The sequence below is a fragment of the Gopherus flavomarginatus genome, chromosome 2, assembly GCF_025201925.1.
Source record: "Gopherus flavomarginatus isolate rGopFla2 chromosome 2, rGopFla2.mat.asm, whole genome shotgun sequence".
Taxonomy (NCBI): Eukaryota; Metazoa; Chordata; order Testudines; family Testudinidae; genus Gopherus; species Gopherus flavomarginatus.
In genome coordinates this window covers 260,692,218-260,712,823 of record NC_066618.1, presented here as the reverse complement: position 1 = coordinate 260,712,823, position 20,606 = coordinate 260,692,218, and the positions used below count along the sequence as shown (strand labels likewise).

General features: G+C 45.2%; 1 protein-coding gene across 1 annotated transcript in view; it reads right to left on the bottom strand.

Annotated features, from left to right (window-relative positions):
* Positions 1-1,085: 1,085 nt before the first annotated feature.
* The window catches only part of ERICH5 (glutamate rich 5), an 801,722-nt gene continuing 782,201 nt past the window's right edge, over positions 1,086-20,606 (bottom strand). The window contains exon 6 of the transcript XR_007772659.1: positions 1,086-1,302. The gene's annotated coding sequence lies outside the window, so the exon portion shown is untranslated. The remainder of the gene's footprint in view (positions 1,303-20,606) is intronic.

Here is a 20,606-nt window from a genome sequence, read left to right as displayed (position 1 = left end):
CGCCATTTGAGATGACAGTTATCTGTTGTTCTGTACCATCTGCTGCTGTCATGGGTGCCCCTGGCTGAGGTCAGCCAGGGGCGCAAAGACAAAAATGGGAATGACTCCCTGAGTCAATCCCTCCTTTATGGTATCTAAAAATAGAGTCAGTCCTGCCTAGAATAAGGGGCAAGTGTACTAGAGAACCAGTGTATCAGAGAACCAGAGAGCATAGCTGCTCCGTGTCAGATTCCGCAGAAATGATGAGCTGCATGCCATTCACGGGGGGTGCCCCTGCAACAACCCCACCCGTTGCTTCCCTCCTCCCCCAACCTTCCTGGGCTACCATGGCAGTGTCCCCCCCGATTTGTGTGATGAAGTAATAAAGAATGCAGGAATAAGAAACACTGACTTGTTAGTGAGATAAAATGAGGGGGAGGCAGCCTCCAACTGCTATTAGTCCAGGCAGGACATTAAGCGGTGTGGGGGAGAGGAGCCCAGCATCCCGCTGCTATGATAGTCCAGGCTGTACAGAATCTTTTCTTTACACATGAAAGGGAGGGGGCTGATGGAGCTCAGCTCCCAGTTGCTATGATGAAGACAGTTACCAGCCGTTCTGTACCATCTACTGGGAATGACCGGGAGTCATTCCTATTTTTACCCAGGCGCCCCCGGCCAGCCTCACCTGAGGCCAGCCAGGAGCACTCAGCAGATAGCAAGCATATTGTACCGTCTGCCACCGGGGAGGGAAGAGGAGCGGATACTGCTCTTTACTGCCGCAGCATCGCATCTACCAGCAGCATTCAGTAGACATAGGATGACACTGAAAAAAGTCAAGAAACGATTTTTTTTCCCTTTTCTTTCACGGGGTGAGGGGGTAAATTGATTAGCTATACCCTGAACCACACCAGACAATGTGTTTGACCCTACAGGCATTGGGAGCTCAGCCAAGAATGCCAATGCTTTTCGGAGACTGCGGAAACTGTGGGATAGCTGGAGTCCTCAGTACCCCCTCCCTCCCTCCATGAGCGTCCATTTGATTCTTCGGCTTTCCGTTACGCTTGTCACGCAGCACTGTGCTGTGGACTCTATATCATAGCCTGGAGATTTTTTTCAAATGCTTTCTCATTTCGTCTTCTGTAACGGAGCTCTGATAGAACAGATTTGTCTCCCCATACAGCGATCAGATCCAGTATCTCCCGTACGGTCCATGCTGGAGCTCTTTTTGGATTTGGGACAGCATCGCCACCCGAGCTGAACAGAGCTCCACGCTGGGCAAACAGGAAATGAAATTCAAAAGTTAGCGGGGCTTTTCCTGTCTACCTGGCCAATGCATCCAAGTTCAGATTGCTTTCCAGAGTGGTCACAGTGGTGCACTTTGGGATACCGCCCAGAGACCAATACTGTCGATTTGCAGCCACACTAACCCTAATCCAATATGGTAATACCGATTTTAGCGCTACTCCTCTCGTTGGGGAGGAGTACAGAAACCGATTTAAAGAGCCTTTTATATCGATATAAAGGGCCTCATTGTGTGGATGGGTACAGCGTTAAATCGGTTTAACGCTGCTAAAATCTGTTTAAACACGTAGTGTAGACCAGGCCTAAGAAGTTTTCAATTTGGAAGTACAGGTGGCACTAGGGGCCCAAAGCATCATTTCACAACTGCATCTGTTTAACCAGGCCTTTGTTACCCGAGTCTTTGTACGCTGGAGGCTTCTCAGGGGAGGAGTCACATGGAGGGTCATGTGCAGAGGTCACGTCCCCCCCCTTGTCTCTCTCCCATGATTACAATACTGGCAAGAAATGATTTCTACTTGCACCACTACAAGGGAGAGACCCACCCACCCCCTCCTTTCCAGCCTGAGCTCAGGGGCTGCTGCAATGGGAGAGAGAGAGGGCATATCCATTGCATTAGAAAGGTAAGACTACTGATATTAATATATGAGTTGTGTGCTTTTATTTGTAGAACAAAAAAAGTAAATTATTATAAAGGTTTTTTTTATATAGCACTTTTATCCAAAGCACTTTATAAAACATTAGCTAACAGTACAAACAACATTTGGAAAGATCATTAAGTGGTCCGCCAAGACCCTCAGCAATTTTCAAGTGATCCACGAAAAAAAAAAGTTTGAGAACCACTGGTCTAGATATACTTAGAGTTGCCTCAGCATGGTGGCCTGACCTAAATGACCTCTATGAAATCACTCTGTCCAATAGTTACCAATGTGTCCACTAATTTTGGGTGCATGCTGGAGGAGCAAGACCAGAGTGCTCAGCACCTTGCAGGATTGAGCCCATAATGCCTTAGGTGTCTCAAGTAGTGCACCAAAATATTGAGGCACATTAGTGTACATCTTACCCTATCTGGGCCAGGTATACTCAGGGTCTTTGTCTGCTTCCACCAGTGGTTCCCTTGTCAGTGGGCTGTTCACTTGCTGGATCGAGTCCTGTTTCACAAATCACTTGTTTAAGAGGGCACAAAGGGGGGAGTGAGTGAGCCAGGCTGCCTGGGAAGGGGCATGATCAGGGCAGCCAGGGGATCTTTGTGTATTTTAACATGTGTTAAACCCTTATAAATTAGAGAAAAGTGCTATAGAATAGTAAGGTACATACACAAAATCCATTTCCATAAATTCAATTTGCTTTTTTAATTACTATGGACACTGCATTTCCCCCCCCCCCCCCCCGCCGCCCTCAGAATACTTGTGGTACTGATCTTTCATTCAAATACCACAGTGACAGGTGTAGGACTAGAGTTGTAGTGTACATGGAATGCATTATTTGTCTTTTAAGAGTATAATTTATAAGTAAAAGATGGAAAGTGTGTATGCACATTAATTTTTAGGGTTAAAACTTACAGTACTTAAAGTTTTAGATACATTGGAAACAATGGAGTTAGATTACCATTCTTTCAATATTAAGGTTTTAGTGCATAAAAAATATTTGGCCCATTTTTCCACTCTATTATTTTATGGAGCCTTTGGGTATAAAGAGACATCTTTCATTTGTGCAACTAACTTGTGAATACATATAAAAACAAGCAGAGTCAGCCAAAATGATGTTATTCCTGGTTCCAGTACATGCAGTGTAAGTATGACAAATAGTTTTAAAACATATTTGTAAAGAAACATATAATTTATTAGAACCTCCAGGCATCAGAAGATTTATATGCTAAAAGTTTCATACAGATTTTGCCCGATTGTTTCTGTACTGTTCAAGCAAAAAAAGTTACTTCAGTAGCAACTTCCCACATAGCCTTCTTCTGAAACAATCGAGCTTTGAAGGTTTAAGGGGGAAATGTCTGATGAGAATAGTGCCAATTTACTTTAAGTGTAAGCAGTAATTTTATAAGTCAATTTTGTCCTAATGTTATTACTTTTACCATCAGAAAAAAAATGTGTTATTAAAAAGTAAGAAGTGAATGAGGCTAGAGTTTGGTGTTGGTGTAGGAAATGGCAGCTACTTTTCGTTTGGAGACTGCTAAATATCCAGTTACCTATATTAATTATTTATAGGGCTAAACTATCTTTCTCCACTATGCATTAGGATCCTCTTTTGCCCTGTGTTTATTTCACAGAGTTTAAGGCCAGAAGGGACCATTAAATCATCCATATATCACAGGCCATTAAATTTCACTGTGACCCCTGTGTTGAGAGCAATAACGGGTTAGACTAAAGCAGCTCAGTCCTCAGGAGACTAAGTGTTGTGTGCCACAGGCAGAGAACAGGAGAGACCAAAGTGCTACCATTGTCTGAGGCCCCAGCAATGGCTGAAAACCTGATTAGGTGAAATATGCCCAGATGATCCTAGCAGGTGATCTGTGTTCTATGCTGTAGAAGATGGCAAAAAATGTTTCAGGGTCCTTGCCAGTTTGACACGGGGGAAAATTCCTTCCTGATGCCAAATCTGGTGATGAGCTGGACCATAAGCACATGACCAAGACACACCAGACATACATCTAGGAAAGAGGATTCTCTATACCGCTGGTGTCCCATGTTCAGCTGTAGCTAATCCCTGATGCTTCAGAGGAAGGTGAAAAAAAACCCTGAATATATCTGACCACTTCTGTATTAGGGTGGGTGTCCTTCCTGACCCCTACAGGTGACTGGTTGAAGCCCTGAAGAATGAAATTTGATTAGCTGGCCCTACAGTGGGAACCAGAAACATTTCAGCAGAAGCTACAATGCAATCGCTTAATTTAAGCTTTCTTTTCATCTAAATTAATATACAGCAATTTTGCATATTGTATAGCTATTGTGAAATAATATAGTGTTTATAGAAATCAAACTCCTTGAATTGATGAGTGAGGGAACTGCATAATTGAAAGGGCTTCACTTATCATTCAGTACTGAGCAGCACCCCTTCACTCTGACTGACTGAGACAAATTCTATTTGAATAAAACTATTATTATTTCTACAGTAGCCTTGTGTGTGTCTGTGGCTTTACAGACAAAACATGGCCCCCACCCTGAAGATTTTACAATCTAGTTCAGACAGTATAAGGACAAAGGACACATCAGAAGAGATGTAACGCAGAATTATATAATGTGGATTCTTTAGGTGAGGCATATTCATTGCTGGTACCCGAGTTGTTAATTACTACTGTTATTTATATTACTGTAACACCCAGAAGCCCTAGGAAGCATCAGGGTTCCACTGTGCTAGTCATAGTAAAAATGCATAGGAGGAGGTGTTTTTTCATCAGAAGAATTTACACACTATAAGACTATATTCTAGTTTTATGTGATTATGCAGGGAAGTAAGTCCCCCCGAACCCCTGCATGGCTTCTTAAGACCTGCAAGGATCACAGGGCGGAGGGCAGGGGGGCGGGGGGGCAGGCCTGGGAAATGGAAGAGCAGGGACTGAATGCCTAATGCTCCACACACTCCAGCAAACAAGAGGGAGGGAGGTGCAGAGAGTCGGAAGCGCTGGCTGTGTACATGGGGAGGGTTAAGGAGGAAGCATGCTACACCCTGAGGAGGGGGGTTGTACATTACTCCATCCCTAGCACAGTACTGCAGTTAGCCCTGCTCAGAACTGAGCTGAAAGGTCCAATCTAGCCCTAATTAAGACAAGATAGGCCAAGTGAGCATGACTACCAGAGAAAATTAAGGGGAACAAGGGTAAAGGTGATAGGGACACATGTTTACATAGGCTATCTAAGTTCACATTTTGCAAATTTAAGTCATTTTGTTAAAAAACGTTATTTACTAATAATTTCTGCTGGCCATCTGTCCAGCCATTATCAATACTTGCCATTTGTTTTAACTTTGACTTTTGTTTTTCATTTATATAATTTTGTATTAACATTTTGGATTTAATATTAATCACTGCACGTTAATTTGTGTGATGGAAGTTGGAAAATGCTGACGAGACTTCAAAAAAAAAAAAAACCAACCGAGTTCACTAAGTAGACATTGCCCACTATATCCCATCTTTTTATTTAACCCCTGGACTGGTAATAGAATGTATGTTCATTTTGGCACTGGCTTATCTAAAAAAAATGAATGGAATGTCATGTCATTCCCGAAACAATCCAGTCACAATGCACAAAAAATTTCAGAAGGTACCTAGTATGTCATTCAGCAATGACATAATTAAATGTTAATATTCAAGTGAACATAATTAAGTCTTCCCGTTTTCATATATCACTCAAAAGGTTCTAGGATACAGGCCCAGAAATGCAAGGAAGCAGCTTTGTGAGCTTGGTGCCAATCATCTACCTGAAATGCAGTATGTATCCCACTATTCCTCCATTCAGAAAGAAAGCCCTCTGCCCAAAACTTGGGTGGAGTGCAGTGGGAAGAGAAATCTTTTCTTACCTCAGACTGCCAACAGTAGAAAAGTGTAGCTGTATCTGTGTCGGTACCAGGATATTAGAGAGACAAGGTGGGTGAGATAATCTTTTATTGGAACAACTTCTGATGGTCAGAGAGACAAGTTTTTGAGCCACACAGACCTCTTCAAGTCTGGGAAAGGAACTTCCAGCATCTCAACAAAATACAAAATAAAACAGATTGTTTAACAGAAATAGTTAGCACTTTTTGGAAGGGATCATTCAAGGTAAAGTGGCCCATTAACAACTTTGCAGTGGTAAGACAAAAAGAGGATGTTAGTGGGTTACAGATTGTTGTAATAAGCCATAAATCCAGTGTCTCTGTTCAGTCCATGAGAAGACATGAGAAGCAATTCTTCCATTCTGTTCCGTGTTGATAAGGCCTCAACTGGAGTATTGTGTCCTGTTCTGGGCACCACATTTCAGGAAAGATGTGAACAAATTGCAGAAAGTCCAGAGGAGAGTAACAAAAATGATTAAAGGTCTAGAAAACATGACTTATGAGGAAAGATTGAAAAAAATGGATTTGTTTAGTCTGGAGAAGAGAAGACTGAAGGGGGGGCATGATAACAGTTTTCAAGTACATAAAAGGTTTTTACAAGGAGGAGGGTGAAAAATTGTTCTCCTTAATCTCTGAGGATAGGATAAGAAGCAATGGGCTTAAATTGTAGCAAGGGAAGTTTAGGTTGAACATTAGGAAAAACTTCCTGACAGGGTAGTTAAGCACTAGAACAGATTGCCTAAGGAGGCTGTGGAATCTCCATCATTGGAGATTTGTAAGAGCAGGTTAGAAAAATACCTATCAGGAATGATCTAGTTATTACTTAATCCTGCCTTTAGTGCAGGTGACTGAACTAGCTGACCCTATTGAGGTCCCTTCCAGTCCTACACTTTTATGATTTTAATGCATTGAAAATGCTGCAGCAAAGATAACTTTCCTGGCTCATTTGACCATGTCACCCCTATCTTTGTATCCCTCCACTGACTCACCTCTTTCCATCACCTCAAACACAAACTACTTGTCTTCACTTTCAAGGCCGTTCATGGTCTAACTCCACCTTACCTACAGCATCTTACATGCTACCGAAACATCAGTTCCCACCTCTCCTCTCTCAGTCATGCCAGCCTTCATTTTAAATTTTCAAAGAAGCAACTTTGTGTTTTCTTTTCATGCATGAGAATAATTCCCTGTAAACATCTGCAAAGCCACATCATTGTTGTTTTTCAAAGCCCTCCTTAAAATCTCATTTGCAGTGAGGCCTACAAAAACAAACAAAACTAACATATAGGCAACCAGCATGCTGAGACCATTGCCTATCATGCTGACCAATATTATCTCAGTGTTTTCTTGTGCTTCCCATTTGTCTGCTGTTTCCATCTCTTGTCTCTTGTCCCAAGGATTGTACAGTATATGACAAGGACTGACTTATTATTCTGTGTTTGTTCGGGGCCTAGCACAGTTGGTCCCTGGTCCATGACTTGAGCTCCTAGGGGCTACTGCAAAACAAATAATAAACAGCAACAACTTGAGTAGCACTCCTCTAGAGAAGATCCAATTTACACTATTTGGATTTCTTGTGCAGTCATCTTTCTACCATGGAGCCAGGGATACCAGCAGGGTCCTGGAGGTACTACTACACCATGATATTCATTAACTAGAACAGGAGATTCCTTTCCTTGTTCAAAAATCATAGACGCTAGAGATGGAAAAGAATCTCTACTGCAAATGCCCTGACCTTACTATAAAGAGTTCTCTCCAAGAAGCACAGATGGACCCTCACACATGCCAAAGGCAAGTGGTCTGAAGCAGAAAGGAGAAATATAAAAGTCCAAGTGTCAAATTTTGGGGTTCAACCCAGACCACAGAGAGATTCTGTCATCACTTGTCCTGCAACCCTGGGTGCCTTAAAATGCTCTGCTACTGTGGTTCCCTGTCTGGATGCTCCCAGCCAGCATAAAAGCATGTACTAAGAATCTGAGTGTTGAGTAGCCCTGGTTCAGCAGCTCTGATTCCAGCAGCCGGCTTGTTGCACCACAGTCACACTCTGGTCACCACCAGCCAAGTGACTCCAACACAACTCTAGTCCCGAATTTCCCCAAAACCATCTGCCCTGAAACATCCAGCCCTCTCTTGGAACATTCAGAGGAGTAATAAGGTCCATTGCTCCTTTAAAGAGACAAAAGCACAGCAGCTTGTTGCTTTAACAAGTTAATAATCACTTCAAGTTAAACACAGCACTGGGATGATTTAGAATAAAAGTAAAACAAGTTTAATCAAAAAGAGAGTTTTTAAGAGATTTAAAATAGAAGGCATAAAGTCAGAAATGGTTATAACAAAAGTAAAAAATGCTTTCTAATGTCTAAGACTTAACAAAACTACAGTCTTGGTTCTAGGTCAGAGTCTTACCACATCTCTTTCCAGCCAGGTGACTGACCATCTCCTTGGTCAGGATTTCCCAGAAAGTCCAAAGTGCTCGGTTCCGTTGTCTTCTTAGGTGAAAGATAACTTTGGATTCTTTGCCCCTTTCTTCTATAAATGAGTGAACTTTCAGAATGTATCCTTCTCAAAGTTCAGTGCCCCTGCTTTCTGGAAAGGTGCCATGGAGTCTAATGGAGAAAGTCCCATGATTGTTTCTTCACTGCTGGTGCTTTCTGTAATGCAAACTATCTGTCCCTGCAGTCTCCAAATTACCAGTGAATGGCCATCTGATTATGATTGCACCTAGATGGAGGTTTTGATCTTTCCTTTATCTGGAAAAAGCCTGTTTATCCATTCCCCAGACTTATCTGGTTCAAGCACATTTTAGTCCTATATTTCTTTCACATTTATACAGTCCTTTGAGCATTTACCATACATACACCACACACAAACATTAATGATCAGTGTGTTATGGGTTTTCCAACGATACTTTACATGACAACTATTAGATGCAGATGATGACATAAGTGAATTGGGGTACACTGAACTGATCAGGCCAGCTGAAACTCACTACCTGATACCAGTGGAGCCCCTTGCCTCTTTGGAATACTTTTATGGTCACTTTTATTGGGTGTTCACACCACACCAACCCTGACAGGGTTAATGAAGCTGAGAAAGAGCCAGTTAGTGAGATAGCCCACATATGAGGGGTTTAGGCTGGAGAAGGAACCCCTGATTGGACAATGAAGGTCAGCTGAGCAGGTGTGGGCTAGGTCAGTATAAAGCCAGGAATCTGGCAACAAAAATGGCTGCAGTGAGGAAGTTTACAGCAACCCTCTGCTCATTAGAGAGGGCAGAAGGAAAGCCAGGGAAAGAGTAGAACCCCTGGGAGCCTGGCCCTGAGGGACGGGTGCACCCAGAAGAGAGAAGTGTGGATAAGAAAGCCTGTGGGAGGCAGAGTAGGAAGCTGCCCAGAGAGAGAGCAGCAAGACTGGGAACTGAGCAGAACTTGGCTGCATGTTGTAGGGTCCCTAGGATGGAATCCAAAATGGTGGGCGGGCCTGAGTTCCCCTACCACCCACTGATGGAATGGCATTGCCTGAACAGCAGGTGAAATGAGACTCTATACCCCGGAAGGCCAAGTCACAAAGAAGAAGCTACAATTCCTGGAGTGAGCGAGCAGCCACAGAGTAAGAGAGAGAATAACAGGTAGAGAGAACGCAAGGGGAGGGGTTGGATGGGGAAAAAGAGAGAATTCCCCAGAGCTGCTAGGAGGAGGTGGCCAGCTGCAGTGGGTGAGTCTACACTGTGCCTGTCAGACAAAGATAAAAGCAATTGGCCTAAGAGTCACAAGACATCTAAACTCAAATATGATTCTCTTGCAGAGCAAAAACTGCACAGCAGTAGCCTATGTGAACTGACCATGGGACCAAAGTCCTCCATGCATTCTGCAGATCTCAGAATTCTGCATGGGCCAGAATAGAATTTGTAATGATCTCTGCAAAATACAGTCAAAGGAAGCTCAATATGTAAACGAGGCTGGAAGAACCGGCAAACACAATCTCTAGGAGAGTGGGAGTTTAAACCAAAACATCCTAGAAATGATCTTCAGAGAGTAGGTGACATCTCAAATTGCCCTCTTCATGTCAAGCTGCAACAAGAAACTAGGTCTCTATTTCCAGGAACTAGGACAAAAAGAAGCAGAGAATAGATGTAATCTCTTCAGCAGAACAATATTGTCCCTTCCCATTTCCTTTCAGTCAGGGTAGCCCAGAAAATCAGGAAAGAATGAGATAGTGTTGATAGCTTCTTGCCTTCTGATAGGGGGACACCATGCAGTTCATGCCCTTTCATAAAAGGATATTTGCTACCAAAATATCTCAACAATGCTATCTCCATGTGATTGAGGGACTGGGGCCATTTCACAGTAGCACTTCACTTCTGAACTGGTGGATTAATCTGTTATGAGAAGACAAAAATACAGAACAAAATATTATTTTACACATCTTTGTGATATTGTTTTAGCCTGCTTGGCTGTATAATCAATGACAGTACATTGGCTTACATTGTGAAGACTCCCTTTAGAATCCAGAAAGTTAGAACATATATTATTTTAATGAAAGCATAGATTGAAGGCTACAACAAAATCCACAGGAAGATGCTAAATCCTCCAACACTCTGGATTTTTCAACAGCCTGGATTTGGATTGACCCTAATAATGTGTATACTTAGCACCTAGAATAACATGTATAAGATCCATAGAAAATATAATTTACCAGCTGTGCAAGTATTTTTTTAATGACTCAGGCGCTCTGCTTTTTTATTATTGTATAAAAAATGTGATGCTTTAAACTGAGCAGCATAAATTACAAAATTGCTTCTCTGCAGTAATATAATGTAAACTTTTTTCCTTTAGTTTGTATAGCTTAAAAAGAGGTATAAAAATTTCACGTATCCACTGCACCTCCTGGACTTTGTTTATTCTAAATGGTGGGAGACATTCAGATTCTCATCATTGAAGATAAACTCTGCCCTTTCACCCTTTCTGTAAATGAAATAGCACCAGTTCTGCTGTGTCTGGAGGTATCTATGCCCATTGAAGAGGGCCAGTATTTGCATCTACATATATAATCATTTTGGAAAACAACAGACAGTGTATCTCAGTTGATTCTGGTAATTCTGTGAACATCCTATGACAGAAAATTCACTTAAGGGTGCATTTCTGAGGCAATATTTCAACAGGAACAAATATAGAAGAATGAATATATGGTCTCAAAGGACAGGAAGCAGTGTGTATGTTTTCTCATCATTAAGGGCCCAGTTCTACTCCCTAGGGCAGTGGGGGCAGGATCAAGCCCTACATAAAGAAAGCCATATGGGATTGAGAAAGCATTTATTGCATATGCATAATAAAATGCTCCAAGTTTTAAATAAAAACGTGCTTACCTGCAACTTTGTCCAAGACATTGAATAATGAGATGTACAACAGCAAAAATGGCTTTCAAATAGAAACAATAGATAAATGTTGTTATTGTGACCAGGTACGTAGAATGAACCATACTGAGACCTGGTCTACACTATGCGTTTAAACCTATTTTAGCAGCGTTAAACCGATTTAACGCTGTACTCCTCCCCGACGAGAGGAGTAGCGCTGAAATCGGTATTACCATATCGGATTAGAGTTAGTGTGGTCGCAAATCGATGATATTGGCCTCCGGGCAGTATCCCACAGTGCACCATTGTGACCGCTCTGGACAGCAATCCAAACTCGGATGTACTGGCCAGGTAGACAGGAAAAGCCCTGCAAACTTTTGAATTTCATTTCCTGTTTGCCCGGCGTGGAGCTCTGATCAGCACGGGTGGCAATGCAGTCCCAAATCCAAAGAGCTCCAGCATGGACCGTACGGGAGATACTGGATCTGATCGCTGTATGGGGAGACAAATCTTTTCTATCAGAGCTCCATTACAGAAGATGAAATGAGAAAGCATTTGAAAAAATCTCCAGGCTATGATACAGAGTCCACAGCACAGTTCTGTGTGACAAGCGTAATGGAAAGCCAAAGAATCAAATGGACGCTCATGGAGGGAGGGAGGGAGTACTGAGGACTCCAGCTATCCCACAGTCCCCGCAGTCTCTGAAAAGCATTTGCATTCTTGGCTGAACTCCCAATGCCTGTAGGGTCAAACACATTGTCCGGGGTGTTTCAGGGTATATGTCATCAATTTACCATCCCTCCCCCACATGAAAGAAAAGGGAAAAAAATCGTTCTTGACTTTTTTATATGTCACCTTATGTCTACTGCATGCTGCTTGTAGATGCGGTGCTGCGGCACCGAATAGCAGCATCCTCTCCCCTCCCCTCTCCGGTGGCAGATGGTACCGTACAAAAGGACTGATAGCTGTCCTCATCATCCTGTGAGTGCTCCTGGCTGGCCTCAGATGAGGTCGGCCGGGGGGCGCCTGGGTAAAAATAGGAATGACTCCTAGTCATTCCCGGTAGATGGTACAGAACGGCTGGTAACCGTCCTCATCATAGCAACTGGGGGCTGAGTTCCATCAGCCCCCCCACCTTTCATGTGTAAAGAAAAGATTCTGTACTGCCTGGACTATCATAGCAGCGGGATGCTGGGCTCCTCTCCCCCCGCCCACCGTTTAATGTCCTGCCTGGATTGTAATAGCAGCTGGAGGCTGCCTCTCCCTCCTTTTATCTCACTAACAAGTCAGTGTTTCTTATTCTTCCATTCTTTATTACTTCATCACACAAATGGGGGGACACTGCCATGGTAGCCCAGGAACGTTGGGGAAGGAGGGAAGCAACAGGTGGGGCTGTTGCAGGGGCATGCAGCTCATCATTTCTGGGATCTGACACGGAGCGGCTGTGCTCTCTGGTTCTCTAGTACACTTGCCCCATATTCTAGGCAGGAGTGACTCTATTTTTAGATAAACCATAAAGGAAGGATTGACTCGGGGAGTCATTCCCATTTTTGTCTTTGCGCCCCCGGCCGACCTCAGCGAAGGCCAGCCAGGAGCACCCATGACAGCAGCAGACGGTACAGAATGACTGATGACCGTCATCTCATCGCCAATTTACAACGGCACAACAGACGGTACAGAACAACTGGTAACCATCTCTGCTACCTTGCAATGGCAAATGAATGCTGCTGTGTAGCACTGCAGTACCGCCTCTGTCAGCGGCATCCAGTACACATACGGTGACAGTGACAAAAGGCAAAATGGGCTCCATGGTTGCCATGCTATGGCGTCTGCCACGGCAATCCAGGGAAAAAGGGTACAAAATGATTGTCTGCCGTTGCTTTCACGGAGGAAGGAATGAGTGATGACATTTACCCAGAATCACCCGCGACACTGTTTTTGCACCATCATGCATTGGGATCTCAACCCAGAATTCCAATGGGCGGGGGAGACTGCGGGAACTATGGGATATCTACGGGATAGCTACCAAGAGTGCAACGCTCCAGAAATCGATGCTAGCCTCGGTACATGAACACACACCGCTGAATTATTGTGCTTTGTGTGGCTGCGTGCACTTGACTTTATACAATCTGTTTTACAAAACCGGTTTATGTAAAATCAGAATAATCGTGTAGTGTAGACATACCCTGAGAATGCCATGCTCAGCGCAGACTGCAAGAAACAGGCAGACAGTCCCCTAAAACTGGTGGTTTATTCTATAATTAGATTCACCAAACCAGTAGCAAAAAAGTTTCTGTAGCACCACACTGGTTAACAAGAACCCAGACACAGTCCTCCCCTTAGACATTCCAGCCCTTGATTCCCATCTAGACAAACTGGTCTAATACAGTGAGAGGTTACTGAAAACCCAATTCACCAGATGTGAGCTTCTATCAATCCCAAAGGATCAGACACTTACCCCCAGGTAAATATATATTTAAATCTTACCCAAATATCATGCTCTCAGCCAATCCTTAGCAAACTAACTACAAATTCATTAATAAAAGAATAGAGTTATAAATGGTTAAAAGACCATATACATGCAAATGATTGCGAAGTCCTTAGATCAAGTTTGTAACAGTGATGGAATAGTCTGCTGGCTTGGAAAAGTCTCTCTGGTAAATTCCAAAAGATTTGAATGTCCTCAGTCCATTGTTCAAAATACTCCTTTCAGTTGTAAATCCACAGTCAAAGACCTGGAGGAGGAATGAGGCAAAATAGAGAAGTTTCAGGTGTCTTTTATATCCTCTGCCATGTGCATGGAATGTTACTGTCCCAAACAATGCTCATACCCTTGTGTATGGAAAGTTACTGACAAAGATGGAGTCTGAGGTCACATGTCCACATCACATGCCGTTACATGTTTTGCTGAATCACAGGGATGGCCATTGCTCGTTGCTGTCTGAGGTATCCTCAGGAAGAGCTATCTGGAGAATTGATTCTTTTTAATGGCCCATCAAGCTTGAATAGTCCATTCACAATGAGCTGGCGAGACTGGTTGTAAACACTTCTTCTTCCAGTGATGTTGCTATGGGTGCTCCACTGTAGGTGCAGCAGTGCCCCCTGTATCTGGGATCAGAGATCTTCATCAACAGTGCCCATGGACTGCACATGCACACCTCTCCCCTCTCACGCCATAAGCGGGATATATATGTATAGTACTGTGCGGTCTGACCGCTCCCCAGTTCCTTCTCTTCCACTTTGGTCTGGGATGGAATCCATGGCAGAGCCTGCTTTTCCCTTTGCCTCCTTATATAGTGCTCTACTTGTTAGTTTTAGTGTAGGTTAGTACTTTCTTCTTCCCTCTATCTCCAATTTTTTTTCCACCTTACCTTAATTGTTACTTCATAGCTTAGGTATTTGTTTCCCTGCTTCCCTCTCATCTCAACCGGGAAGCTTTTTCCCTTATGCCCAGATCTCCTGGTTTTAAGAGGTGCGTCTCTTGTCGGGTCACATTCCTGGTAATGGACGAAAACTTGCAGTGTATTTGCCCTCTGGGAGAGGAACACATCCCGCAAGTGTTCTCACTGACATGACTTGACTGCCACGGCCAGAAAAGACTGGGACATTCAGTTACAACTTCTCATGGAAAAATCACTATGACCAGCATCAGACCCAGGCCTGGACTCTCACCTGTGTGGCTTTTACGCTCTGCGAAGTTGTCCACTGATTCTCATTTCCCATGTCCCTCTAAGAGGGATTCATCTCTTTGTCACTGATGAGAAGAAGCAGGATCCTTCCTCACTCTCTGAGGCACAGCCTGCCAGAACACTATCCCCTGCAATGTAAGTCGCCTCAATGTCCTCAGACATGGGACATAGCTCCTGGGCCCATCTGACCATCTCTGATACCGGAACGAAACAACTATCTAAAGACACTAACCAGGCAGACCTATAGCCCTTGGCACCATCTTCAGCTCTGGAGACCAAGACAGACCAACTTCTGGGTGCTACAGCACCAATAATAGGTCTAGGACCAGCATCCTTTAGGGTACCAAGCAAGTCCTTGACACCGAGCAAGTCTTCAGCTCCACCTGCTGGCTGCTCAGGAGAATGCATCTCTCCCTCAGCACTGAGTCATGCACCAGTGCCAAGGATACTCCTTCCTCCTACCCAAGAATTCAGATGCCCTAAAGACCTACTTGTATCTGACATACCTGAGTCACCACTGCTTAGACATAACCTCCCCCACTTCCACCCTTCTCTCTGCACTTCCCTTTCTCCTTTGAGGACAGCACTCCAACCTCTCCAGTGATGAGGAAGAAGAGGAGGAGGAATGCCCCATCTCATGCAAACAGCTTCCACTGCACATCCACAATCCACACCAGAACCCTGGTATGGACCACCATGGATGCAATCCCACATTCCATATTGTCCATACTAGGATCTCTGGGCCATATACAGGGCATTTCTCTTCTTCCCCTGATGAGGCTATCATGCCTGCACCTCCTCCTGCTGATGACGACTTCAAGCATTTTCAAGAATTATTTCACAGGATTGCGGACTCCCTCCAGGTTTCTTTGGAGGAAGTGCAAGATCAACAACATAAACTACTCGATATTCTGCACACATCCTCATCCTCCACAATAGCACTCCCTATTAATGATGCCCTTCTCAATCGCACTAAAGTGCTCTGGAAGACACTAGGGTCCATCCCTCTGACTTGCAAATGGGCAGACAAAAATATTATGTTCCCGCAAAAGATATGGAATTTATTTTCTCTCATCCTACTCCAAATTTCTTAGTAGTTAATATGGTGCAAGATAAAAGGACACCAATAGCAGCCTTGATCCACCTATCAGGTTCTTGGAAAAGTGCACACAGTTACACATGCGATGTCTTCAGGCTTGGCTACGTACAGTATATATACCTCACAGGCATAGCCTGCACAAACTCTTATCCATGCCCACGAGGGTCAAGGACTCACTACTCTGGTGACACAGCCCAAGAACATTTGTGTCAGGGTTCCTTTCCTTCAACTGGCACCCCACCATGATTCTAACAACTGATGCCTCCTTAATCAGTTGGGGAGCGCACCTTCACACTCATACAGTGCAGGGAAGATGATCCTTAACTAAATCCACCCTACACATCAACCTCCTGAAGCTCTGAGTGGTCCACAATGTCTGCTGACATTTCCTCCCAGTTATTTCACATTGCACCATCAGAGTCATGACGGACTATATTGCCTGCACGTTTTACAAAGCAGGCAAGGCGGATCAAGGTCTCAGTCTTTATGCTTCGAGGCACTGAAATTATGGAACTGGTGTATCCAGCATGACATCACCACCTCAGCCACATAACTCTGGAAATCAGAACACCACCGGGGACTCATTGAGCAGGAGATTCTCCCATGAACACAAGTGGGAACGGGATATGTGTATTATTCAGCTCATCTTCAACTACTGGGGGATTCCCCACCAGAGATCTTTTTGCCACACCACAAAACGCCTGCTGCCCTCAATTCTGCTCGAGAGTGGGACTGGGACATAGATCTCTGGGAAACGCATTTCTCAATCACATGGGATGCACCACTGCTCTATACCTTCCCTCCCTTCCCCCTTCTTTTTCAAGTACTCCACAAGATACAGAGGGACTAAGCCCATGTCAACCTTATAGCTCCAACATGGCCATGAGAGATCTGGTATACTTACCTCTTTTGCATGATGGCATGCTAACCAATCTCTCTCAATCCAACTCTGTGATTCCTTTCACAGGATGCAGGTCACATCCTCCACCCCAATCCACAGCTGCTCCACCTGAAAGCATGGCTCCTCCATGGTTCTGTTATTCATTAATATCCTGTTCAGAAGTAGTTAAACAGATATTCTTGAATAGCAGATGCGACATGAGTAGATGCACCTATCTCCACAAATGAGCTAGATTCCAATGTGGTGCTCCTCCCATCCCTAGGTCATAATGAGCACTCCACTACTACTTATCTTGAACTATATTTATACCTTAAACTATTGGGATTGTCCACCAGCTCCATTCGTGTGCATTTGGCAGCCATCACGACTTTCCACTGCCACATAGATGGCCACTCCATCTCCACACATCCACTCATGAAATGTTTCCTGAAGGGCCTCGAAAATCTTTTCCCTCACATACGGGATCCAACCCCAGCCTGGGACCCTGGCCTCATCCAATGCTCTCTTACTAGACCTTCATTCAAAGCAATGGCAACATGCTCCTGTATTCATTTATCAATTTAAATGGCATTTCTTCTCACCATCATATCTGCCAATGGGTCAGTGAAACTGAAGCCCTTATGGCATATTCCCCATATACAGTTTTTCATATGACAAAGTTCCACCATGTCCACATCCCAAATTTTTACCCAAGGTACCATCCTCTTTCCATCTTAATCAACCTATCCACCTTCCTTGCGTCTTTCCAGAGACTCATGGTAACCGACAGGACGCAGCACTGCACTCCCTGGATGTCAGATGAGCATTAGCTTTCTAGCTGGACAGAACTAAACCTTTCTGAAAATCGCCACATTTATTCCTTTCAACAGCCAAAAGATCCAAGGGCACAGCCATCTCTAAGCAACACCTTTCCAAGTGGATCATGCAGTGTATACATCTGTCCTACCAACTACACAATCGACAACCTCTTATTGGAATGAGAGCACATATCACCCACTTGTTCTCCACCTCCATTGCTTTTCTCAATCATGTCCTCATTGCTGACATTTGCAAAGTGGCCACACGGGCATCAGCTGACACTTTTGCCCATCACTACACCATTACTCGCGCCACTGCTGCAGATACTCTCCTACAGCATAGTGTTCAATCATCTTCAGTAAATACCACTCTGAAGCCCCAGTCTTTCAATTAGGGGCACTTCTTTTTAGTCACCTACAGTGGACAAAGGGACATCACTTGAAGAAAAGAAGGTTACTTGCCCTGTGCAGTAACTGAGATTCTTTGAGATGTGTGTCGCCAGTATCGGATTTACCATGGCACCACTGGTGCTGTGGCACTGGACTCACAGTCCAAAGGGGCCCCAGCCTGGCACACTCTTCTCTGCCCTGCCCTCCCTCCATAGGAGCAGAAGCTTAGTGCTGCTGGCTCCTACTGCAGCAGGGCAGGCTCTGCCAGCAGCCAAGCTCCTCCCCGCCCCTCTTTCCCCAGCATTCTACATTCCCTTCCCCCGCCCCGCCGCTGATCAGCTGCTCCGGGGAGGGGGAGGAGGAGGAGAAGAGGCAGGTGCAGGGCCTTGGGGAAGGGACTGGAATTGGAGCATACCCCCCAGCCATGAGCACCCCCACAACTCCAGCCTACACCCACAGCCCTCTGCCTACTCTGACCCCTGCACCCTTCTCACATAGTCCCAGCCCCATGCCTACCCTGTCGCTTGCACCCCCTCACACATCCCCAGCTCCCTGCCCTGACTCCTGCACCCCCACACATACTCAGCCCCCCCCACACCCTATGCCCTGGCTCCTGAACCCCCCCACATCCCACCCCCATCCTGAGCACCAAACATGAGCTCCTGCACCCCCTGCATTCCCACCTGCACTCCTCTCACCAAACAGGAACTGCCCCAGGTAAGGACTCCATACCCCAACCTCCTGCCCCAACCCTGAGCCCTCTTCCTCACTCTAGCTCCTGGCCAGACCCTGCACCCCAACATTTTTTTACAATATTTGGAAAAATCATTAAGTGGTCCATCGATACTCTCCGCAATTTTCAAGTGGTTAGTGAAAAAATGAGTTAGACTACAAGAACAATCAAGGTACCTCACTTTACTTTCATTTACTTGTGTGACAGGGTCAGGCCAGACAGCTACAGGATAGTGATCAAAGACAGATATATTAACCCCAGGTTAAGTAGGTCCCCTTTCTCTGGGTAAGGTAACAGAGAAGGTTCCAGAACAGTCAGGAATTTTCTGGAAACAAGGCAGACAGGCTGATTAGAACACCTGCAGCCAATCAAGAAGCTGCTAGAATCAATTAAGGCAGACTAATCAGGGCACCTGGGTTTAAAAAGGAGCTCACTTCAGTTTGTGGTGCACGTGTCAGGAGCTGAGAGTGAGAGGGTGTGCTGCTGGAGGACTGAGAAGTACAAGCATTATCAGACACCAAGAGGAAGGTCCTGTGGTGAGGATAGAGAAGGTGTTTGGAGGAGGTCATGGGGAATTAGCCCAGGGAATTGTAGCTGCCATACAGCTGTTACAGGAGGCACTATAGATGGCTGCAATCCACAGGGCCCTGGGCTGGAACCTGGCGTAGAGAGCGGGCCCGGATTCCCCCCAAAACCTCCCAACTCCTGATCCAACACAGGAAGATCTCAAAGGCTAATGAAAATCTGCCAGTAAGTGCAGGATCCACCAAGGTAAAGAAGGACCTTTGTCACACTTGCTATTACTTATAGGAGGAGGATGAAGAAAAAAAGAATGAAAAAACAGGGATGGGAGGAGATAAGAGAAAATGTTCTTTTTCTTGGTTGGGTCTCAAGGAGGGGCCCCAAAAATGAAGCTGAGCACAGGGCCAGGGGGCCCCACTAACTCTGAATCCACCACAGGCTGTCACATCACCTGGGCTGGGGATACTGTGTTAGCTGATCCCCACAGTATCCAACCTACCTGGGCAGTACAGCAGACATGGCCCTGCCCATTAGCTCTCTCCACTCCCTAGCCCGCCCACCCCTTGCTTCCCACCGCTTAAAGCTTAGCCTTCTCACTTTTAAAAATGATTGCTTGCCCCTCCTGCCCCCCCATTGCCAGGTATCCAGTTTTAGACTGGAAACTCCAGTAGAAAATGGAACCTGGGTGTCCAGTTAGCAGTGCTGACTGGAAACTAAAAGTCCAGTTATAGGAGTAACCACATTACCCTCCGCTCCTCCCACTCCCAACACCCACCCCAGAGGGCCGGAAGAGAACCTGTCCTGCTGCTGCTGGATGTCACGGAGTGTGGGGGAGTTAGGGTCCCACACCCCCCACTTCCTGCGATTCACCTTGACTCTCAGCCAGCCAGTAAAACAGAAGGTTTATTAGACGACAGGAACACAGTCAAAGCAGAGCTTGTAGGTATGGAAAACAGGACCCCTCAGTCAGGTCTGTCTTGTGGGGAAGGGAGCCAGACACCAGTGCTGGGCCTCCCTCCATTTCCCCAGCCAGCTCCAAACTGCACCCCACTCCAGCCCCTCCTCCATCCTTTGTCTCTTTCCGCAGGCCAGGAGGCCCCTGATCTCTTTGTTCTCCAACACCTTCAGTTGGCACCTTGCAGGGGAGGGGCCCAGGCCAACAGCTGCCGGGAGACGGTGTGTCAGCCATTCTCTGTGCAAACAGCATCACACCTGCCCTCTAGGGCTCTGCAACAATCACACAGCCTTATCCCACCACTTACATATTTCAGAAATGTATAAGGGAAACTGAGGGACTCACACA